At 43.1% G+C, this 24248-nt stretch overlaps 1 pseudogene; it reads right to left on the bottom strand.

The window, feature by feature from the left end:
• Window positions 1-21450: 21450 nt before the first annotated feature.
• LOC114212514 (non-POU domain-containing octamer-binding protein pseudogene) lies at window positions 21451-22831 on the bottom strand (annotated as a pseudogene).
• Between the last annotated feature and the right edge of the window lie 1417 nt (window positions 22832-24248).

The following is a 24248-nucleotide window of genomic DNA, read 5'->3' as shown; positions in this document are numbered from 1 at the left end:
CCCAGATGAATCAGGACACACTGGCCACAGTAGCAGGGAAGGGACAGAGTGCAATAGAAGACCTTCCCGCACTCTTTCAACAGCACTGACTGGTCTGGTCATCCACTGCTCAGCTGTGGGTAAAGCTGACCCAGGTAAGACATGCTCCTTTAGCACTGTCTCATGTACAACTCCATACTTCCTGCGGCACTCCAAAGTTTAGAGATAGCCAGGCTCTTTGAACACTAAAAAAAATGTTGGGGAATGGCAGACAGAGCAACTGGGACTTCCTGCTTCTAGAACAGCGGGAATTTGCTCAGAATTATCTTTCAGTCATATATGATGCTCAGGACCAGTCTTGCAGCAGAGAAAGGGAGTGGGGATAGACTCTGCCCCTTACTAGCAGTGTGGCCTTGGGCAAGTCTTAAAGTTTGTTTGTTGTTTGTTTGCTTGTCAATTTCCCCACCTGTGCATCAGGGATAATATCTCCTTCAAAAAACAGTGGTAAGAATGCTGGCGGTAATGAGCATTCACTTAAAAGACACAGATTTCACTCCTATTCTCCCCATCCCCATGCTGTGATGAGATGTACATTTAGGGATGGCATGACGACCCCTCTAAACATTCCCTCATGAGTTTAGAGTCTAATTCTCACTGTTAGGATTGCAGAACATCAGTTGGATTTTTTTTTTTTTCACATTGTTTTCCTCTTCTCTAGAATGAATGTCACTAATGATCCATGATCCTGTAAATTCTAAAAATCCAGATTCTCCAATCTAGCCACTTGACAGATAAGGAAACCAAGGCTCAGGGTGGACAGGTGAGTGACATGCCCACTAGACAGCAGATCTAAAATCCAGGCTTCTGACTTCCAGTCTTCGGATCCGGCCGCTTCTCTGTCACGTGTCTCCTAGCCTTTTCCTCAAGGATGCAGTCTCTGACAGAGTGAGAAAGAATCCAAGCCTTAAGAAGACGCTAGCAAGAGCTGGTTTTGCTAGAAGGACACAGGAAGAACATTTAAGTATCAAATGCTTCTGGGAGGCCACTAGAGGGGAACAAGAAGACAGCAGGGTTTAGAAGCACTAACCAGAAAGAAGACAGCAAATGTTACGCAACTAGTTGTTTTCAGGGTGACCCCGATCAAGAGACCATGCTTGACACTTGACGATAGTGACCTAAACTTGGTTACCTTTTTTAAGGGGTACAGTTCCAGTTACTGTGATGCTTACTAAAAAATGGGGCTCCCTGACCTGAAAATGTAGAAACAGAAGCCCCCCTAATAAAATGGGGTGCTGATGCCAGGCTTTCCAAGTTATCAGATGAGCATCTTTTGTATCTAGGACACAGGTAATAGCAGGTTCACCCGGTTTCATTATATCTGTAATTCTGCAGTGCTTTTCGCTCACACCTCGGGGCTGCCTCTAAATTTCACCTTGTGCCTTAGGACGGCTCGCTCCTTGAATGAATCATGCTGCTAATGTGAAATCACTTTGTAAGCTGGGAAGGAACTGAATGCGTAATCAAAAAGCTGTACCCAATTTGCTCAGCCCAAGAATCTGACAGTTCGAATCGTAGAAAGTACTTCTTGCCAAGAATGGATGGTGAATTAGAATAAAATCTGTTACTGCAACTCCTGAGCAGCTCTGACCACTGCCCTGTTACCCCATCATTTTGCCCAGGAGGGAACTATGGGAATGGTTTCAAGTTGCTTTAACTGTGTTTTTTCCCCCTAAACTGTAGATAAGAATCAGGATTCAAAGCGAATTCCCTTCTTACTAATCTGTGAAGAAAAATGAGCCTGTTTATCAAGTTCTCAGGAAGTTGGAGATTTTGCTAGATTTAGTAATACCCTCTGACAAAGACAAAGTATTCCTGAAAATAATAGAAGCAATACAGAATGTGATACTCTAAAAAGTGTGTTCAATTATGCATTAGATTAGAATCGAAAACAAATTATAGATGAAATTGCACATAACAAAAGAAATTTCTACACTCTATCCCTGGCCGACTTATTAAGAACCATACTCAATGAGTCAGAAGTCCCGTATACCAAAAGAAGTATTATGTGATCCCTTGAAGTTTGTCAAAATGGATTTAACATGTAGTAGGAAAATAATAATAGCAGTTATGTAAATGCTTATCTTCTGCCAAGGGGGAAGCCAATCACTTCCATGCATCTTATAGTTGATACAAAAATAAACATTCAATAAACATTGGGTACCATCATAGTTATCACATATAACCAGTACAAACCTATACCTTTACTGTTCCCATTTTATAGATAAGCAGACTGAGGTCCCACGACATTAGGTGGTGTGCCCAAACTCTCAAAGCTGTATGTGTTGGACCTGGGGTATCAGCAAATATCTGTCTGACCCAGGAGGCCATGCTTTGGACTACTATGCTCTAGTACCTCCCTGCTGTCCATGTTACCCTTGTTCCCAGCCTCCATCCATTTGGCAAAATCAGTTATGCAACTAATGGTAAGAATCGTATGGATGGATTATGTATGTGAATTTTTAGCCTTATGCATGGTTAAGAGTATGGGCTTTGGAACCAGCTCTACTACTTATCAGTTGTGTGACCTTCCACAAGTTACTTAACCTCATTATTACTAAATGAACCTACTGCCTTAAATGCAAATAGCCTCTCAATGACATACTTGCCTATACAATATTTGTTAAAAGTATAGTAATGTCTTAGGATGATTTTTCCAACTTAGGAAGACACCCTCATCCTAGCCAATAGCCATAGATTCTAGGAGACTGAGCTTGCCCCAGCCCTGTGCATGATGGTTTGAGAGAGTACCTTCAGCCACAGGAATAGAGACTCTATTTTTGAAGCAATTTTTCCCCTTGGGATTTGTGGACACCGATGATCACACATTGTGCGAAGATGACTAACATGACCAGAGTTATTTTCGCATGGACCAGGTATGAAACATTCATTTCAGTCATGGGCACAGCTGGCTCAGTCAGCTTCTAGTTAGAGGAGGCTCCCCACGCAGGCTCTCCTGCCAGAAAACATGAGCACCATGTCTGTCATTCCACCATTACATCTCTCCAGTTCCCAAAGGCCCTTTCTCCTGAAGAAGCCACTAATAGGATTTGAATATGCCTGGAAGTTTCCATGGTTTATCAAAACCCACCTTGATGGACTCTTCCGTTGACACCTGTACAAGCATCCAAATGAAAAGTGAGATACTCCTAGGAACTGGACCCAGGAGGGTGAGGGAGCAGGCCAACCTTTGGGATGCTGTCCTTTTGTGGGTATCCAAGCTCCTCAAGGCATTAACAGTATGTCTTGCCTATAAAGAGACATTCAATAAGATGGTGCTTTTACCTACAAGATTCTACAGAAAAACTCGAATCTGTAAATCCCACGGTCTTTACATGTCCTCACCAAGGACCCCAGGAATAGTCCGAGGCTTTCCAGAACAAATGAAGGGCCTGATAATTAAATCATGTGTGTCATTAAGCCATTAGTGATTCATACATTTAAGTCTAATTAAAAATGGGCTACTCTGCCTAATAATTGTCACAAAGAGAAAGCTGCTCAGTAATTCCAAACATTTAACCTCCATCCAGCAGGAAACGCAGCTCTTACCAAAATCCAGGCCACTGGGGACTTTCTCATTAAACAGAAGTCCCTCTCAGGCAGGTTGAACTGTCCTGTTAAGGATGCTACCTTCAAATGCTAGACGCTGATGTTATTCAGTTATTTCTAAGATGAGGAGGTAAGAGGAAAAGTGAAGTTAGAACATTTGACCATAGAAGAAATTCTCTCTCCACTTCTTGGTAGTTCGAATGAAAAACTATTCTTACCCAATGAAAAGACGTTCAAGATTCATGCTTCAATGTTAATTCTAAAAAACAAAACTATGTTTTCTTCTTGTGTGTTGTATTTTGCCTTTTTTTAACCCTCCAAAGTATGTTTGTTTGTTTTAAAATCCAAAGTGTTATAATTAGTTTACACACACGCACACGCACACGCACACGCACGTATTGCCTTTTGGGCTTTCTTTTGTTTTTGATTCATTGAAGAAGAAACTGACTACAAAATTATCATGCTGATACCTTTATAAATCCTTGCTCAGTCCGCTGGAAAATCACGGCTGGATATTTCAGGCCTGTCCTTCCTGTTCAGTTTTCTAGTTAGGGAGATACAATGATAGTAATCGTTCATAAAGGCAGACGGCAGAGAGGAATACTGTTGTAATTCTTTCTTTCCTCTCCTATCCTAATATAAAATCCAGGAACTATATTAGCCCTGGACCAAGGACCCAACTTTTGTCAGAGCCCTAAGAGCTCTGCCCCCTTCTCCTTACCGGGGACCCCAGCAGGGGGAGGATACAGTTGGTTCGGAGGTCCCAGATGCACCCAGAAGCCCCCTCTCCTGGCAAGAGAGGAAGCAGGTTTGGTGAGATATGAGCTGCGGTTTGGCCTTTGAATCCCCATTCTGCCCTAAGTAGCTGCTGGGATTTGGGAATGTTCCCCAGCCTCTTGAGCATCATTTCCTCATTTACAGAGTATGGTTCAAAGTAAGTACATCATAGATTTGTAATGACGATTGAACGAGACCACATTTGGAAGTGAATGACAGAAGATACTTAACCAATGTTAATTTCCTGCCTCTGATCTGACGATTGATTATGAGTTTCTAACTCCTTCTATAAGCCATTCTCCTTTTCAGGATTTTAATCTAGTCTTATCTTTGGCAGCTCTCCCCAAAGGAGTTATGATTTATGAAGGGTCAGGACAGAATGCTAATTTAAAAACTGCTAGCAAGACTGCCTTTAGGAACACACAGAGATCAATAAATATTTGATGTATACTGGGTTGAATAGGGGTCCTCTACTAAGATATGTGCATACCCTAATCTCAAGAACCTCTGAATGTGACCTTATTTGGAAGAGAAGTCTTTGCAGGTGGAATGAAATTAAGGATCTTGAAATGAAGAGATTTCCCCCATTTCACCCTGGATTATCCAGGCAGGGCCTAAATGCAGTGATGTGTCCTTATAAGAATGAGTGATAGGCAGATAACATGGAAGAGGAGCAGGCAATGTGACCATGGAGGCAGAGACTGGAGTGCTGTGGCCACAAGTCAAGGAATGGTGACAATCACCAGAACCTAGAAGAGGCAAAGGACAGATTCTCCCCTAAAGTTCTCAGAGGGAGCACAGTTCTGTTGCATTTGGAACTTCCAGCCTCCATATTGAAAGAATAAAAATCTATTGTTTGAAGTCACCAAATTTGTGGGGCCTTGGTACAGAACCCCAGGAACCTTCTACAAGGTGCTATTCTTATTATTAATAAATATAGATTTCTTTTCTCTTGATTTTGTTGTAAAAACCTAAAACTGCTCTGAAAATAAAATTTTACATATATATACACACACATATCTATACACACATATGTGTATATACCTATGTATTTATGTATGTATATAGGTGTACGTGTACATATGAAGAAAGAGAAGGGGATTGGTTTTAACCATTTAAACCATTACATTTTAGTCTTGATACAGAGAGGGTAGAAAAGCCCCTACTCTTGGCATTTTTGCAACAAGGTTTGTACTAAAACAGTGGCAGTCAAGGGTGGGTGGAAGAGTTTCTCAGCATGTTAAAATCATATTAAGTCATCTGCTTTGAATCACCAAGGTGTCCCCTGAGTACTATGGAGAAATAAGAAGAGAAACCACATTTAAAGAACGTTTGCCTTTACACTCTTGCATGTCAATGTTGATGGTGTTGGGAGGCTGTGAACACCAATACAGTCTGCATTATTACCAGAGAGGGACTTGCCATCGCTACCCCCATTGTTTGACCAGCCCAGGTCTGGTCAACAAGGACGATGAAGACACCTGATGACTCCATCACCTTTCTTGCATCACTTGCAATGCTGATAACCCTCAACATTTAAATACCCAAATAAAGTGTTGGCACCTTCAGAATATTGTGTTCTTTTCCTGAGTATGCAATGAGCTAAGGTTCTCTCAAAGGTATAGATATGTGCTTAGGAAGAAAAGTTTATAAGATTCTCTTCTTAACTCTAATAACTGAAAATTAGCTCTCTCATAATTCCCTTTTTTTCCCAGGGGTGTAGTAAAACTGGAAGATCAGAGCACATCAAGAACAAAATATCCAAATTGAATGTAAACATGTATTAAAGGTGCTTTGAAACTTGGGGCAGCAGTGGGGTACCTGTGGGATCTGTGCTTTTATTGAGATTGGAGTTTGAGGTGATTGTTCATTCTCAGTTCAAATGAGGTTAACGGGCTTTCAAATTATCACTGGTTGGGGGAGGAGGTGAGGGGGCTGCACCAGCGTCTTTTATGTGATGAGTATGACTTCCTTGGCTTGTTTTGCAATTCCTTTAGTAAGTCATGAGCTATTTTACTTAAGTCATACTCTCTCCTTTGGCTCATTTTTTCCCACTTATTTGGTACATGCTATTTTTCTCTTCCACAAGAGTCAAGAAAGCATCAGATAGAACTTTTACCTATTTTTGACTATTCAGGGGGAAAAAAATGTATAGAGACATTCCCTGCTTTTAAGTACAAGCTACCCCTGGAGACTCAGTGGCCCATTATGAGACAGAATACAAACTGCACATATTCCTGTACCTTTATTCCCAGCACCACAGTAGATACTCAACACATATTAACTGGCTCCTGAAGGAATATGTTTAAATGAACATGTTGAGCATCATAAGTGAAAAGGCATCACATGAGTAAGTCATGAAGCAAAGAGTAAGTTTTACTAGGCAGCATGAAAAGAGGACCAAAAAGTGATCAGTATTATATAAGCACCTACTATGTGTCAAGCACTTTTTAGGTACCGGGAACGCAGTGAGCAACACAAAGCCCCCTCCCCTGTTGGACCGCCATTCTAGCCAGGGAAAAAGACAATGAACAAATATGGGGCACCTGGCTGGCTCAGTCAGCCTTCGCCTTCAGCTCAGGTCATGATCTCAGGATCCTGGGTTGGAGTCCCGCATCGGTCTCCATGCTCAGCGGGGAGTCTGCTTCTCCCTCTCCCTCTGCCTCTGCCCCTCTGTCCACTCATGTTTTCTCTCAAATAAAATCTTTAAGAAAAAGAAAAGTTTAAGGTAAAGTTAGGAGGTCTACTTGAGATGCCTGTAAACATTCAACCCAAACCAATTGTAAGTGTTGGTTAACTTCCAGGTCAACTCACTCTGGTCCTTCTTGAAGCCTTATTTTAAATCCCCCAAGTTTAATCTTTCACAGTGCAGTGTATTTTCAATGGAAGAGACCCATGTCTGCAAACCTATGTTTAGAGCTGCCATTTTATGAAGGCCTTTTCCAACTGTATACCACAGCCCAGAGCAGGTACCAAAAGTCTAGCCAGTTTCCCAAGGTGTATTCTGCAGACCTGAAAATGGGGGTTATTTGTTTATTCGGCTCCTCAACAAAATATTTATTGCATGCCATATACCCTTCTGAATACTAACTTCGGGGTTACAGAAGTGAATGTATCAAAACCCCTCTCTTCTCTTGGAGCTTATATCCTGGGGAGAGAGGCAGGCAGGTAGCAAAGAAATACACACACATTGACACATTGATAACTGCTATGAAGAAACACAAAGGAGATACATTTTAAATAAGATGGTCAGGAAATGCCTATCTAATGAGTGATCCACTTGAGCAGAGTCCCTAATGAAGTGAGGGAGTGAGCCATGCTGATGTCTGAGGAAGAACATTTTAGGCAGAAAACAGCAAGTACAAAGGCCCTGAGGCAGGACATCAGTGTGACAGGAACAAAATGAAGAGGGAAGTGGTAAGTGGTAGGAGATGAGCTCAGAGAGAGAAAAGAGTGCCAGATCAGGTAGGGTCTCATAGACCACCATAAGGGTATTGGCTTTAACTATGACTGCCATTGGAAGATTTTGAGCAGAGGAATGACACGACTTAAGTTTTTAAAAGCTGCTATATGGGGGTGCCTGAGTGGCTCAGTTGGTTAAGCGTCTGCCTTCGGCTCGGGTCAGGATCCCAGGGTCCTGGGATCAAGCCCCGCATCGGGCTCCCTGCTCCGCGGGGAGCCTGCTTCTCCCTCTGCCTCTGCGGCTCCCCCTGCTTGTGCTCTCACACTCTCTCTCCCTCTCAAATAAATAAATAAAATCTTTTTTTAAAAAAAAGCTACTGTGTGGAAAGCAAACTAGGGAAAGCAAGTGTGGAGACAGAGAGATGAGGTAAGTGGCTAAAACAATCCAGGAAGAAGATGGTGACAGGTGGACTTAGGATGGTTGAAGTGCAATTGCTGAGAAGTGATCAGATTTGGGGTAGGTTTTCATAGCACCAATAGGATGTGCCGATTTTTTTTGCATGTGAACAGTTAGAAAAGGCAAGGAGCTCCCAAGACTTAGGGACCAAGAAACTGGAAGAGTGAACTCACCACTTCCTAAGATGGGGAAGATGAAAGTAGGCTTGGAAGGCAGAGGTCCAGAGTCTGTTTCTGACTATGTTCAGTTGGAGATGTCTTATACATCCAAGGGGAGCTACAAACAGATTATGCCAGGTCAGAAATGAGGGCTTGCATCACAGGGAAGAGTGTTCTATGGACGAAGGATCTGGAAATACTAGGTTCGACCTAACAGGTTGTTTTACTCTAGACCTTCTTAGTTTTTAACCCAAATATACTTTGTGAACCTCCAAGCGAAAGATTTAAGGCTTAGCAAACCTATTTATTTGTTAAGTTTTATCACTCTTATTATGGGGAGCTTCCAGCCACACTGTTACTCTATAGAATTCCCTTCGTAGAATACTGTTGAAGACACCAAATACTAGTTTTTTAATAGACCTATCTCTACCTTGAAGCAAGGTAGCACACAAAGCAATGAGTTTAGAATTTGTGTCCTTTAATCAGTACTTGATGACTTTTGTGCTACTTTGCATTTCCCCCTTGTGAATCAATAGAACCCCATTCTAGTTTGGAATGCTATTTTGAGTTTGGTGATTTGAATTGAACCCCAAGATCTAGATCAGCTCACCCCTCAGGGTGAACTAATAAAGTTAAATTACTAAACCTGCAGAGCAAAGGGTTCAACCTCACTTCAACGTGCCTTTATCCATCACGTTTCTTCAATGCAGTGGGTCTTACAGATTTCAGCCATCACCTGACTCACCACCTGATTTTATTCATCTTGATCGTGTTTAGGCTGGGACCTCTTGTCCTATCATCATCTTAGACCTCTTCCTTGATGATCTCATGTTCTCCCATAACTTAAACCACATACACACCAATGGCCCCCAGATCCAAATCTCCTGCTCCCAGCTCTTGAATTCCAGGATGAATTTCAACTGCTGTCAGGATCTCTACTATGGTATCCTAGGAACACCTCAAAACTTGGTCTTCCTCCTGAAATGTTTACTTTGATGTACAGCACCACTGTGCTCCTGCTGCCCTACAGAGAAACCTGGAGTCAGCCTCATCTCAGTGTCTCCATCTCTCTCCCTCTCCCTCTCCCCAGGCCCCCGACACGCAGCCATTCATCAGGTCATGTCATTGTTACTTTCTGAATCCCACCCAGGCTTCTTCCTCTTCCCCGTCCACTGATACTCCCTCAGTTCATGTCCTTATTCTGTTTTACCTGAACTGTCTCATGAGCTTCTGGTGGTCTTCCCGCTTTCCCTATGGGGCCACGACCAACAACCAGTCCTCCTTGCGACTGCCAGGGTTGCCTTGTCAAATGGAAAACTCCTCTTAACTAAAAACCATCCCTTGTCTCATTTTCTCCAGAATTAAGCCCGTGTGCTCAGGGCCACCTTCCCTGCTTCACCTCCCACTACACCTCCAACACACACAGAACAGCTCTTTCTCCCCATGACCTGAGCTTTCATATCTCCATACCTTTGCACAAGCTGGAGTTGTGCCTTCACTGGAACATGAAGGAACATGTCCCGCCCCGCTTCACCACTACCCAAACGAGCATCCCTTACTGGACCTACAGAAAATGAAACCTCTGTTGAGAGTCTTTCTTCTGGACCCCTCAAGCAGTCAGATCTCTCTAGTACTTAGAACCTTTATTTTAACACAGGTTTTCCTGGACCTTTGCAGCCTGGAAATATAGTGGAAGACTGTGAATCATCTGAGTGAGAGTCTCCTGCTCTTACCCCTACCAACAGAAGTTAGGCATTGGATGTTGAGACAAACACTCTGTAGGTGGGTGTTTTTAAGGCTAATAACACTGGTGACAATGACTCTTAACATTCCAGGCAAGGAACCAAGCCCATGGAGGACTGAGGAGTAGCACAGTGGCGTCTTATAGAGACTGGAGCTGAGAATTTGTCCAGGAGCCAATGGGAAGCTCTTGGGCACCAAGTTGTCTTCTTGTCTCGTCAGCAGCTAGAGTTCACGAAGCTCGTTCTGGAGCTCAGTTATTCTTTCTATGTCTGCTTTTCTCTGGATCTATCCATATCTGCAGCTCTACCAACTGCCAAATCTCTCCCTACTCCAATACTCTCAACAACTGAGATTCTGATAGTCAAGCCCACGTTGGAGGCCTCTGGAAGGCCTTTAAAATGCTTCCCTCAGGTCAGGTATCCTCACGTGGGCCACACAGTTATGGTCATAGGGGCTGCAAGAGCAGAGCCCTCAGCAGTGACTAGATCCATGACAAGTACTACAATATCTTGTCAAGTTCAAGTACCTTCATTCTGTTTGGAGAATGCCTTGGTTCCTTCTGTGTCTACCATGTATACTCGAACCACCATGATGGTCTTCCACTTCCACATTTTGTGGCATTTACTCTTTTTCCCTGTTACCCAGATGCTCTATCTATGTATGCCTCCCTGGTTACTGCATAGATAGATGTCACTTCTGTTACACAGGTGTGTTCCTGTGGCCCCTGCCTTCACCATCCTCAAGTCAGCTTGTAACCTCACTATTGTTAGCTTAGTCTGCAACCAGGCTTGTGTCAGAGCACAATGGTTCTCATCTAGCTCATGCTAAACGCTCTTGAACCACAGGGAGTTTCCAGCAGCACCTATTATGATTCAGGTTTTTTCCTTTATTTTGCTTGTTTGCTTCCTTACAGCTCACACACTCTGGAGGAACCTGACACATTTAGGAGGTGAGACCAGGAAACAGTTTGACCACCACCCTCAAATGCATTCTGTCAATCCCCAGCCACTATCCCAAACCAGATTGGGCGTTTCCACTCTCTCTCTCTCCTCAGGGTGAGTTCCTTTTCCTTCGAGGACATCACCTAACAAGTAAACTGCTTATAAATCTTAGCATAAGGGTGAAGCATCAGTCGATTTCTCCACGGACTCATTGTCTGCCCCAGGAAGCTCATCGAACTCCCATAACCCATGACATTAGCCCCCTATGGCACGCCTACCCCACCAACCCCACTGAGCCCAAGTCCTCCCTCTTGCTCCGGGGATATACAACTCTGATTATCCTAACACTTGCCGTGCCACGTTAATAATTATCTGAGAGAGAAGGAAACCAATATTTACTGATACCTAGTATGACCCAGATTTTTGAATTAGATGCTTTACATACATGACGTTATTTAATCTTCATGCCCACCTTTGGAGAGGGGTACACCTCCCTCTATTTTACACATAAGGAAATAGGTCCCAGAAGTGACAGGTCCTGTCACAAGACCACAGGGCTAAAGAGGGCCAGAGCAGGAATATCACACCCGGGGGCCTGGCTGAGTACAGATTCGCCCCTCTCCACCATGCTGCCTCATCTTTATTTATGCCTACCTCCCCCGCTCTGCCCCCACCTGCTGTGAGCTCCTCCTTGGCAGTGACTGTCTGTAATTTGTCATTGTATCTCCCGTGCATCTGTCACACTCCAAGTAGGGGCTCAAACAACACTTTCCAAGCAAAGATGGAAGGGAGGAAGGAAAAGTAAAAGCCCTGGATTTTGCCTTACACTTAGTAATCACTTAATAGATATTTATGAATGGATACCAAGGTTGGAGAGAAGCCCTCAAAGCTTTCCCCTAAGGCAACTGGGTGATCTGATTGGCAGGACTCAATTTATCAGCCTCCTCCAGGCAAGCTTGGGAAACAGAGCAGGAATGATGGGGCTGAAGCTAATGCAATTTCAGATGAATCCATTAGAGTCGGGTCCCTGGACTGTTGGAAACTGGGACACAGAATTAAAGTGCCCTTTGTAATTTATACTCAGACACAAACGGCATATGGGTAGTGGAATCCTTACTTTATATTCTGACTCCTTTCCTCTGGCCCTGGAATTGGTTATCCAATGATGAGAGCTTCCAAGAGCTTCCTTAAAGGAAGAAAGCTGGGGATGATTTAAGAGCAATCCTCAGCCCCGTCCCAGAGCCAGGTGAGCTGACTTGTTGAGCCCCCCAGCAGTCTTTCAAGCTTATGATTATACTATGTGGGTAATAGGAGGCAGGAGAGAGGAGGCAGGCAGACTGGGGGAGCGCCTGTCTGAAGAGAAGCTGTCAGGTTCGAGAGAGCGGGCAGACAGGCTGGAGTCTATTTCATAGTGGCCCTCGACCCTGTTACTGAGACACTGTAATCAATAAATCATCGCATATGAAGGTATCGATGTTTCCAGAGCCTCTGTGTGTAAGCGGGGTCAGCTGGGAAAGTATGAAGTCTGCATCCACGGAGCTCTCTTATTTAGCATTCATGAAGAGATAGAAAAGGATATTTCAGGAATTGCTGCTTGGAGCAGAAGTGGAGAGAGAGAGGGAGAGAGCACGTGAGAGCACATTTTAAAATTTACACCATTGTCTTATCCCTGGGAAGAAATCGGGGGAATCAGAAAGTTAAAGACTGCCAAGGCAGATCTCCATCTCTTAAGACTGCATGGACTTTAGGATCATAGGATTTTAGAGCCAGAAGTGACCTTTTGTGCATCTCCCTGATGTTGTAGATGAGGGAGCTGGGACGCACTGGGCTCATGCTTGCAATAGTGAGAAGCAGAGCCCAGGCCACACCAGGGGCACCTGAGGCCAGCTGCAATCCTGGAGTACCAGATTCCACCAGCATCTCTGGACTCAGCATCCTCCAGAAAACAAGTATAATAACTAGACCTAGTCTTTTTAATTCATCAAATGAGATAACATGTCGGATGAAAATGTTTTGCATGTTATAAGCCCTATAAGGTGCTATAAACCTCTGAGTAACCATAAGCATCATTAACATTGTTGACATTAAAAACCATTTACCCTGGGGCACCTGGGTGGCTCAGTCAGTCAAGGGCCTGCCTTCAGCTCAGGTCATGATCTCAGGGTCCTGGGATCGAGCCCCATGTCTGGCTCCCTGCTCAGCGGGGGTCTGCTTCTCCCTCTCCGTCTGCCTGCTGCTCCCCCTGCTTGTTCTCTCTCTCTGTGTCAAATAAATAAATAAAATCTTAAAAAAAAACATTTGCTTCTATTATATTGTCACTGTAAATAACAACGACACATTTCCATTCTTTGCAAGTGACTTTTCAGTTGACACTTCCTTTTTAACTCTCGAATAACAGTTCCTGTAAGTTTTCCTTACAAGCTCTTTTTTCTCATTATACAAAGTAATATATGCTTATTATAGATAATTTTCAAAATACCAAAAGACATAAAGAAAAAAAATGTCATCCATAGTCCCCAAACCCAGAGATAATCACCATTAATCTTTTGACGTATTTCCTTCTGGTTTCTCCCTGTGCATATTTTAACAGAATTACAATGGTATCAAACAGAATATTCTATTTCTTGATTTTTTTTCATTTAACATTGTGAAACATATTTTCCTATATCACTAAAAACTTTTTAAAATGCCTTAATGGTTGTATAACATTTTCCCCTACAGATATACCATAGTCTACTTAATCATTCTTCCTTATTAGCTACTAAGTGGTCTCCTTTTGAAAAATATACATTAACACAACAACTAATCATGAATAAAGCTTTTCTGCATCTCAATCTATGAACAACATTTTAGGAGAGATTATTAGAAATAGAAATCCTAGGGCACCTGGGTGGCCCAGTCAGTTAAACATCCAACTCTTGGTCTTGGCTCAGGTCATGATGTCAGGGTCGTGAGAGCGAGGCCCGTGTAGGGCTCCACACTCAGCTGGGAGTCTGCTTGAGATTCTCTCTCTCCCTCTCCCTCTGCCCCTCCCCCACCACGTGTGCTCCCTCCCTCTCTAAAAAATAAATAAATCTTAAAAAAAAAGAAATAGGCATCCTGAGAATATAAATTTTTAAGGTTTTGATACATTTGTTGAATTGCTTTCAAGATTTTATTGGGGCACCTGGATGGCTCAGTTGGTTAAGCATCTGCCTTCGGCTCAGGTCATGATCCTGGAGTCCGGGGATCAAGCCCCATGTGGGGCTCCCTGTTCAGCAGGGAGTCTGCTTCGGCTTTTCCATCTCCCCTTGCCCCTCCCCTTGCTCATTTCTTTCTCTCTCTCAAATTAATAAAAATCTTAAAAAAAAAAAAAGATTTTATCAAGTCACCCCTGTCCGTCAGAACTGTAGTAACAAATGACAACAAGCTAGGTGGCTAAAACAAGAGAAATTTATTCTCTCATAGTTCTGGAAGCAAGAAGTCTGAAATCAAGGTGTCAGCAGCGCTACGTTCCCTCTGAAGTCCCTGGGAAGAATATGCCCTGGAGTCTTCCAGCTTCTGGTGGTTGCCGGCAATCTTTGGGGTGCCTTGGTTTATAGCAACATAAGTGCAATCTCGGCCTTCCCCTCTGTGTATCTGCTTGTTCCCAAATCTCTCTCATAAGGACATGTCTCTGGATTTGGGGCCCACCCTAATTCATTAGAACCTCATCTTCATTTCATTGCATTTGCAAAAACTCTATTTCCAAATAACATCACATTCACAGTTTCCTGGGGGTTAGGACCTCAGCATATCTTCTAGGAGGACACAATTTAACCCACAACCCATCTCACATAGTCCCCAGCAATATCTCACTTCATATTTTAATTGCTTTATGTATACCCTCAAAACAGAAATAGATTTCCATAAAGATCTTCACTAATGTTAAGCATGGTGGAGAGATGACTTTTCAGGGGTTTTTTAGGTTACAGTCTTTTTTACATAAGCTGACTTGATATTTATGTTGATTTTGGGAGCAGCCCTGATCTTTTTTTGATGTCTATCTGTATGCCGTCTCTGCTGTGGGGCCAGGCCTTCCCAGAACCTCAGGGAAGGAGCTTCTATCAGGAGCCATCTGAATGAGACAAACCTGTGTTCAAATCCCAGCTCTGCCACTTGGCACTGTGTCACCTTGACCATGCACTTTGTCTCTCTAGGCCTCCACATATGGAAGGATCGAGCACTTAAGCCAGTACACGGTAATTACTCAGGACATGTTAGCTATGGTTATTAGTGTTTGCTCATGTGGTCATTATTGGCACTATTACCACGTTGCTGCTGAGCCTTCTCAGTTTCCATGTCATAGGGTCTGCCATGTCTGCCATGTCTGCACCTAGTCTTGCCATGTCTTGCCATGTCTGCACACTATTCCTGGAACACAAGCATTTTCTGTCTGGCTCTGCCTCTCTGCTACCCCAGCATTTATTGTCTGGGTTCCCGATGCACCTTGCATGCTTGGATTCTCACCCAGATGTCTGTAGGTTCCCTGCAGGGCCTTGCATGATCTTCCTCTCATGTCAATGGGTGTCCTCTGCTACAGAAACAAGCCAAGGCAGTTTGGTTTCCTCCTTGTGCCCAGTCATATTTCAGTACTCCAAACCCGACCTGCACATCCAGAACTTGCTTTGTGTCTGAGCCCTCCTGCCCAGACATCAGATACTGCCTAGCATTTCCTTTCAGCCAGAACTTCTCTTCCAAGCACTATGGCTCACTGTGATTTTCCGAAACTTGATGACCTTTTCTGGATAATACCAGACCCAGATGCTTTTTCTTAGCCTGTCCAATCTCTTGTCTGTTCAAGTCCTGGTGTCAAGAATTGACTTTGCCAGGATCATCCACATCCCTGGCTTTGAAAGGATTCTTCAGTACCATCTACAAGAATTCCTGGAATTAAAAAAAAAAAATGGCGTTTCCCCCCAATTCAGCAGTTTTCTGCTCCTCAATTACTTTACACTCAACAGAATCAATCATGGGGAATGGGAGGGGAAGAGAGGGGACAGTCGATGCTAAAGTGGTCAGGGGCCATGCGATCGTGCACACATTCTCTCCCACTTCTGATCAAGTAGCAAATTATTTATTCCACTTAACAAGGTGAGGGAATCATAAAACTCATTTACATACATTTTATCATGTGTATTTATGTTACTTTGGGGTTCCTGCTTCCTGGAGCTATGGTCAAATCCATTAGAGATGAATTTTATCTCTTCTTAATGTCAGAGCCATCTGCTTGACCTCCCTGCATGCATATTCATAGTATCATTAACAGCGAGGCCATGCCCCTCCAGACAGCAGGCATAGAACAATGGGTCCTCCATGACCTGGAATGGCATGGTAAAAGATCACACTTTAAATGATGTTCCACACAAGGTAAGACTTAGTCCCATGAGTCAGAAACAGCCTCTTTGCCCTGCAACGCTATGAGTTCTCCTAAATGCTGCCAGACATCTTCAAGCTGTCAGGGACCGGCACCTTCGTTGTTGCCTTCTCCAGGACAAACCTTTTAATTCAAGAAAACAGCCAGAGTTTTAATAAACGCTTAGAAATGCCAAGACTCTAGTTCTGATGAAGGCAGATGTCTCGAGGCAAGATAAAAGATGCCATACTGGGTCTGATCCAGTTTCTCCAGTTGTGCAGCTCATTTCCATGATTTATAACTCAGTTTTCCGTGTTGTATTACGGGCCTATAGATAGACCTACACACACATGCAGGCCTATTGAAAAGCCCTACTGTAACATTCCCATACTCAAATTCACAAACTGGTAGTGGTGCTGCTCAAGGACTTGACCTTATCTTCCTTTATCAGGAAAAGGAGTGACACAGCCCTAAGAGTGGGAGATCTTTCCCTCTGGGCCCTTAAAGTCACTCGATCTTTCTAATCACAAGAGGGTCTTGGGACCTTCCCAGGGTTGCAACCAATATCTAAGGGTTTGCATACAAGAGGGTGCTGAGCTCAAGTTCAGTTTTTTTGTTTTGGTTTGGGTTTTTTGTTTTGTTTTGTTTTTTAAAGTAGACTCTGCACCCAGCATGGAGGCCAACCTGGGCCTTGAACTCATGAACCTGAAATCAAAACTTGAGCTGAGATCAAGAGTTGGACGTTTAACCAACTGAGCCACCCAGGCTCAAGCTCAGTTTAAGAAAACAACTGCAGGATGGAATTCTAGAAAATTGGGAGCTTAGCTGTTGTTACTATAGTTGCTTAACTCTCAAAGGATAGCATCTCATGGGAAATCAGATGCCATGGGATATTCACATGATGGAAGAAATGATAAACTGATGAAGGAATGTAAGGCAGTTGGGAACCAGTTTAGAATCCCCCTAAATCTGACTGAGGTTAACAGCTAAGATTTGATCATTTAAAGAACCGTTATTTTTAAGGGGCGCCTGGTTGGCTCAGTTGGTGGAGCACGTGACTCTTGACCTTAGGGTTGTGGAGTTTTGACTGGGTGTCAAGATTACTTAAAAATCTTTTTTTAAAAAGAATATGTTTATTGCCCAAAAGAAAATGAGTTTGTGCTAAAGTATAAGCGGTCAAGAAAAGTCTTATTCACAGAACTTACAGAACTGCTTGGCGCATGTGAATTATTTGCTACAATCATGGTAAAGGGGAGAGGCTTATAATAAAGTGGAGGAAGCTGAGCTCTTCACTTTTTGAGGATGCAGATCTCGGAGCTGAGCTACACAGTAAAATCCACTTATGATTTGGTCTTAGAGGTCTGAGACTAGGACTGAGGTCTCTGACTCAGGGCTGTAGCCTGACATCAAAGGGCATTTCCCTCCCTCCCAACATGCTGATGACCTCCTAAGTCAGTCACCTTTCACATCCCTCTCTTGGGGCGGCCTGTCTGGCCCTAATCCCAGGGTTCTCAAGATCTGGAAGGTTGCTCTGCTAAACAGTGGGGGCAACCGGTGGTCATTCACTATAAAGTGGGAAAAATTACTTTCTCATACTCCTGGGGCTCTCAGCAAGGGTGACAAAATGAAACATGAGTTTCACTCTGCTTCTGAATAAGTAAAAACCTATTAGCCTACAATTCTTAATTACATTTTTTTCTCCCTACCAGGAATGGAGACTATTTTAATCTCCCCTTTCCTTGAAACCAGCGTCCATCCCTTTATTCTCAAGAGTGTTCCTTATGTCAGAGAACTGTCGTCAGGGGGGTTAACTTTATCTTCATATTGTTCAGTATGAACTAATGTGCATTGACTTAGCTACACTGTATGCAGGACTTTGAAAAATGTGTGGTCAATCCCAATAGTCAGCCCCTATTTATTCATTTGATCTCTTAGCCAACGTTTCTACAACTCTCTCACTGTGTTACGGCTTACAGATTCAGAGCTATGGGTCCCCTCAGAAAGTTGAGATTCAGACAGAAAGAGGAGCGGGTAGAAGAGTTTAAGATAAGTCCGGAAGATTTGCTACCAGATATGCAATATAATTTCAGGAGTTGAAGAAAACGTACGAGAGCCTCAATGAAAGACTTGAAATTCCTATATGTCCTTAAAAATATGTTATACTACAAAAATAAAGAAATTCCCTAAAGGGATTCAGAAGGGAAAAAAGGGACAAGTTTCCCAAATAAAAACAAAAATTAGATTCCACAGTCCTGTTTAGAAGATAATGGTGCATTATTCTCAGTTTTGAGAGGAAAAGATTATAACCCAAGAATTCTATTCTCAAATTGTTAGTAAATGAAAATACAGATATGACATTCAGTTAAATTTGAATTTCAGATAAATAATGTATATGTTTTTAGGATAAGTATGTCCCATGTAATATTTGGTACATACTTATCCTACAAACATATTTATTGTTTATCTGAAATTCAAGTTTAAGTGAGATCCTGTATTTTATCTGTCAACTCCAATATAAAAAACATGTATATTTCAGACATTAAAGAACTATAAGATTTACCACACCACATTGTTTTCTACAACAAGTACTTAAGTTATTCACAAAGTATACAAAAATCTGAATAAGAGTGTCATGATTTAAGGGGGTTAAGGACTAGCAGTGAGCACTCAAACTAAATTCAAGAAACCAATGTAAATATGGTTAACATTCTAGGAGAAACTACATATTATTAAAAAGTAATCATTTAAAGGGAATAGAAATCCTGACAATTTGGAGTCTCTAACTGTCCCAAGAAGTGGATGCAATCAGTGGCTGGGGACAAATTTTTTGTATATTCAGAGGATATTTCACACCATGTAGCAAGGTTAGAGAGAGGAATGATAACACACCTCCTTATTTTGTAGAGTGCTGTTGTATATACTATGCCATTTTGTTCTCACATAGCCCTGGAGGGCTGAGAGAATTAATAATAATAAGGCAGGCAAGCACACATTTCTCACCTACACAGTTGGAAAATGAGGCCTGGAGAGCTTGAATGGATCACCTCATGTTTAACTCCTAGTAAGCAGCAAGCTGTTGTCTTCAAGTTCAGAGGGCTATTCCAAGCCAAAGTGAGATATTCTGTTGGGGTTAGCCAACCCTCAAATCCAGCTTATTGTTACCTAAGAGGTCTGAGAAGCCACTCCCACTTGATAAATATTTGTTGATTAATTAACATTTTCCTGGTCCATTCAAGTGTTTATTGAGTGAGTTCCATGTACCCATTCAAATTCTCTGAAGTATGTAGAAATGGTATGAAATATGACCTCTGTCTTTTAGGTTTAAAATCTACTTAGAGGGGTGCCTTGTGGCTCAGTTGGTTAAGCATCCAATTCTTGACTTTGGCTCAGGTCATGATCTCAGGGTCATGGGGAGAGCCCCACATCACAACGGGCTCCACACTCAGCAGGGAGTCTGCTTCTCTCCCTCTCCCTCTGCCCTTCCCACGACTCGTGTGTGCTCCCTCTCTCTCTCTCTCAAATAAATAAATCTTTTTCAAAAATCTACTTAGAAAACCAACACACGTGGGACAACCTCAAGACTTCAGGGAAGGGCTATATTTCTGAGCCAAAGCATTATAAAATAGTATTAACAAAATGATTCTAATTTTTCTAATTGATGTATTTTTAATTATGCTTAGAAAGAAAACCCTGGAAATAGAATACTGTCGAGTTTTGTTTTATTCCTTGTGATTTTCTGCATTTCCCAATTTTTTACAGTGAATAGGAAATACACATCAGGAAAAAACATCTTGTTTTGTTGTCTTTAAAGATGTTTTTCAGAAGAACAGAACTTGGAAATGTAGCATTCCAAAAAGGTTTTATGTGATTATAGAGCTGCATTCTCTGCTTTGTGGCTCATCCAAATTTCCATGGGGTGTATTTCACTCCATATATTGAAGACTTGATATAAGAAAAAAAAAGTAAGATGTCTTAACGAGTTTTATATTGATTATTACAGGTTGGAATGATAATGTTTTGGCTATATTGGGTTACATAAAATAAAATTAATCTCACTTGTTTCTTTTTACTTTTTAAAATATAATTACTAGAAAAAAATGTTTTAAGGCGTAAAAGGTATTTTAATAAGTTGATGCTGCATTACTGCTCCATTTCTTAGAAAAACTCCAAAGATATCAGGGACAAATCAAACATGACACACCAATAAAAAAAAAATGGACAGCATAACTACTTAAGATAGGCAAAGGCTAAGAGCTACTGTCTGACCTTCAGCACATAGCAACCCTGTTCCCAAGACTGTCCTAGGCCTATCAAGGATAGCAACATCATAGACACAAAAGGGAAGTTCTGGGCTGTCCTTACCCAGGATGAGAAATGGAGGCAACTGAGCACAAGATTTTTTATTTTTTTTTATTTATTTATTTTTTTGGGACAAGATTTTTTAAAGATACACTCAAATGAAGATGTCTAAGAGAAAAATGTCTTCCTTAGGACACAAAGGGACGACAGGATGAATATAACAGAACAGGGTGTATGTTGTCCATGACCTCTGTGGGCATTTGCCTGAATCCCCACCTGCACATGTATGGGGCAATGCGGCTGAGGTCATTGGGGAATGTGTGTTTTTGTGGTGTATGTGGCAGTGTCTCTGGGGTTGGGGGGGTAAAAAGATGAGAAAGCAAATAGAACAGGATGGACAAAGAATGGAATGATCAAGCTTAATGGGGGCTCTAACTGGATCCTTTTTGCCATGGTTCCTCCCACCCCCAGGCCCTCAACAATCACATGAGACTTCAGGAATGCACCACACAGAATCAATTAGTTCAAAGATATGCCACATGGAAATAATTTGTTAAATATCGCCCCTCCCTTACCCTCAGCCTCCAGCATACTCCCTTAGTGTTGTACAGTCAGAGAAGACTTAACGATTGGGAGGAATCCCCCACACTTTTCCAGGGCAGAATTCTGGCTAGTCCCAAAAAGGGTTCTTCTTTTAAGGATTTTGGGGAAACTTTAGACACTGAAATTTTTATCAGCATTGGCGATGTTTGGAGCAAATTCAGCTCCAGGAGCTGCACAGTTGAACACAGGAGGGGTTCCACCAATTGCCCCAATTCCTTCCGTTGTAGCAACTTGGCCAAAGCATTCAGTTGTTGGTGGAGTTGATCCCAAGGTTCCATCTGGCATCATAGTGTCAGGTCCTGGAGGAGCTGGGGTACCAACTGGCACTGTAGCATGGGGCATGGCACCTCTGTTGCTGATGCCCATAGAACCTCCCATAGCCATCTGGCCCACCGCATCTCCTGTTCTCTTGCATCAGGGCATGTTCCCTTGAATCCTTCCTACTGTTACCGCATCTCTTCCTCACGTACCTGCACTCCACCTCCTGCCTGAGTGCCAGTTGCTTTCCTCGCTGCACTTCTTGGTTGTGCAACTAACTCTTCCATCCTCCAGAGTTCTTCTCGACGCCTCATCAAATCCTGTCTCAGCACGACCTGGTGCTCGTGGCGAACAGCCTCCATCTCCATCTCCAGCTTCTCACCAGCTTCCTTGATGTTGTGGTCCACTTGGTCCTGCTGCTTTTCCATCTCAATGAGTGTCTTTCAGGGCATGGCATACTCATACTCAAAGGAACCAGGCTGCACAAATCTGGGTGGCTGCTCTCACTCCTTGTGAAATTGCTGGTTCTTTATAACCAGCTTCTCTGGAAGTCCTCTTCATCATCCACCTGGGCCTTGGGCTCCACAGTCACAGGCTGAGGAAATGTGGTTAGCAAGAAGGAAGCTTCACTGCACCTGTCCAGAGCCTTCCGAGCCACTGGCTTCCCTGAGAATTCAACAATGCCTTTTCCTGAGTGCCTTCCTCAATCAGTCACGATGACTTCATCCCGTCCTTTCCACCTGGCCACCCACAGAAAAGGCTTCCTGCAACAGTTCGGTGGAAACATACTGAGGAAGGTTTCCGTCAGTAAGGGATGCACTATGGCAGGCAAAACGCATGCGCAGCTGCTTTCCACGGAGTGCCATGTTGTCCAGCCCTGCTTTAGCAATCTCCACTAAGGTTCATGTTTCCAAGTGGATAAAGCCAAGAGGTATCCTGTGAATGAAGACTTTGCCTGCCTTCCCTTCTGCCTCAAATAGTTTCCTCATCTCCTCGGTGATGTCAGGAGGAAGATTGCCTACAAAGGGCCAGCTACGTTGGGTGAAGGTCTTCTCTCCTGGTTTCCTAAAATTCTTCAGGTCAATAGTCAAGTCTTCATTTGGGCTGCTGGCTTGTTGCCCACTTGCAGGTATTGGTGGCCGTGGTGGCCGTGGTGATGCTGCTGGTGATGCTGCTGATGCTTCTTTGGAATATGGTTTTGCTTCTCCAAGTTAAGGGTTTTATTGCTCTGCATCTCTGCACCCTTCTACCGACTGTTCCATCCTCAGAGTAACAGCAACACTACACAGCCTCTAACGTCCTAAGACTGATTACTAGAAAATCTTTAAATAACATGTATGGCTTGCATTGGTTTTCACATCATGTTTCAATGGAACAGTGGGGCTCTAGACTGATAGAACATCTACATGGGGATCAGATTTTCAGATAATGCTACAGTTGTGCCATTGGGGTGTCTACAAAGCCCATGGAAGTTCTAACTGGGCATGCTACCAAAACAGTGAGTTTCTATTTAAAATTAGGGGAGGGACATCTGGGTGGTGCAGTTGGTTAAGTGTCTGATTCTTGGTTTCAGCTCAGGTCTGATATCAGGGTCGTGGGATTGGGGGTCTGCTTGAGTTTCTCTCTCCCTCTTCCTCTGCCCTTCCCGCCTGTGCTCTCTCTCTCTCTCTCTCTCTCTCACACTGAAATAAATAAATAAATCTTTTAAAAAATAAGATTAGGAGAAAATCTCAGCAACAGGAATCAGTGAATCTAAGTCAGGAATCATTGAGTAGGGTACTTTGGGTTTGTATTTTTAAGATCTTTCTCTACATGGTATATTCTTTTCCACTACAGTGTTTTGCATTTTAGAAAATATAAAGCAGAATTGCATTTCTACAGTTTGTGGAATAGACTCTACCTACAAGTTAAAGGGCAGGCGATGGATGGGTATTTAAGAGAGGTTCCTGGACACGGTGGTACATACACCGAATCTGGAAGGTTGGAGAATTTTTGACAAAGAAATAGGAGAACAAGGCTCTCAGCCCGGATAGTGTCCTGGGCAGGAGACACATACCGAGCACTACAGGAGGTGGCTGAGAACCCAAACATGCCTGTCTTACTGCCACTCACAGGGATCACTTTTTAACTTCTTTGAGCCTTGGTTTCCTCGCCTGTAAAGCAAAGATAACAGTGCCAACCTCAGTGTGTTGTTGCAAGGAGGAAATGTGATACTTTCTATAAAGTGCTCAGCACAACAAAAGCACACTCCACAGAGTGATGGTAACACACTGTCTCAAGGTACTGCCGACTAGAGGTCTGAAATCAAGATCTTCACCTTGATTACATCCTTTGCCATTCACAGGTCTGCCTTCTAAAGTAAGCTATTTATCACAGGCTTCATATCTTTGGGGGACAGTTTTCACCCCACCACAGGTGGTAAGGACCTAGAGAAAGCAGATTTTCTAACACTCCTGGAGCTCCCAATCATTGGGATATTAACCCCTGGTGCGCTGGGTCCCAGGTGAATGGCCAAGGGCTGGCCTGGGGTGAGGGAAGCACTCACCAGTAGCTATTTGCCAGGTGGGATGGCTTTACCAGTACAGGTTAGCAGAATATTTCTATCCCCCCCCCTGAGTGGGGGATAGAAAAGGAGAGAAAGAGGCTACTAT

Source organism: Eumetopias jubatus, unplaced genomic scaffold (assembly GCF_037043125.1).
Source record: "Eumetopias jubatus isolate StellerSeaLion01/CBP00866 unplaced genomic scaffold, mEumJub1_p1.0 scaffold_6, whole genome shotgun sequence".
Classification (NCBI taxonomy): domain Eukaryota; kingdom Metazoa; phylum Chordata; class Mammalia; order Carnivora; family Otariidae; genus Eumetopias; species Eumetopias jubatus.
The sequence above is the reverse complement of the archived record's forward strand: the minus strand, read 5'-3'. Positions and strand labels throughout refer to the sequence as shown.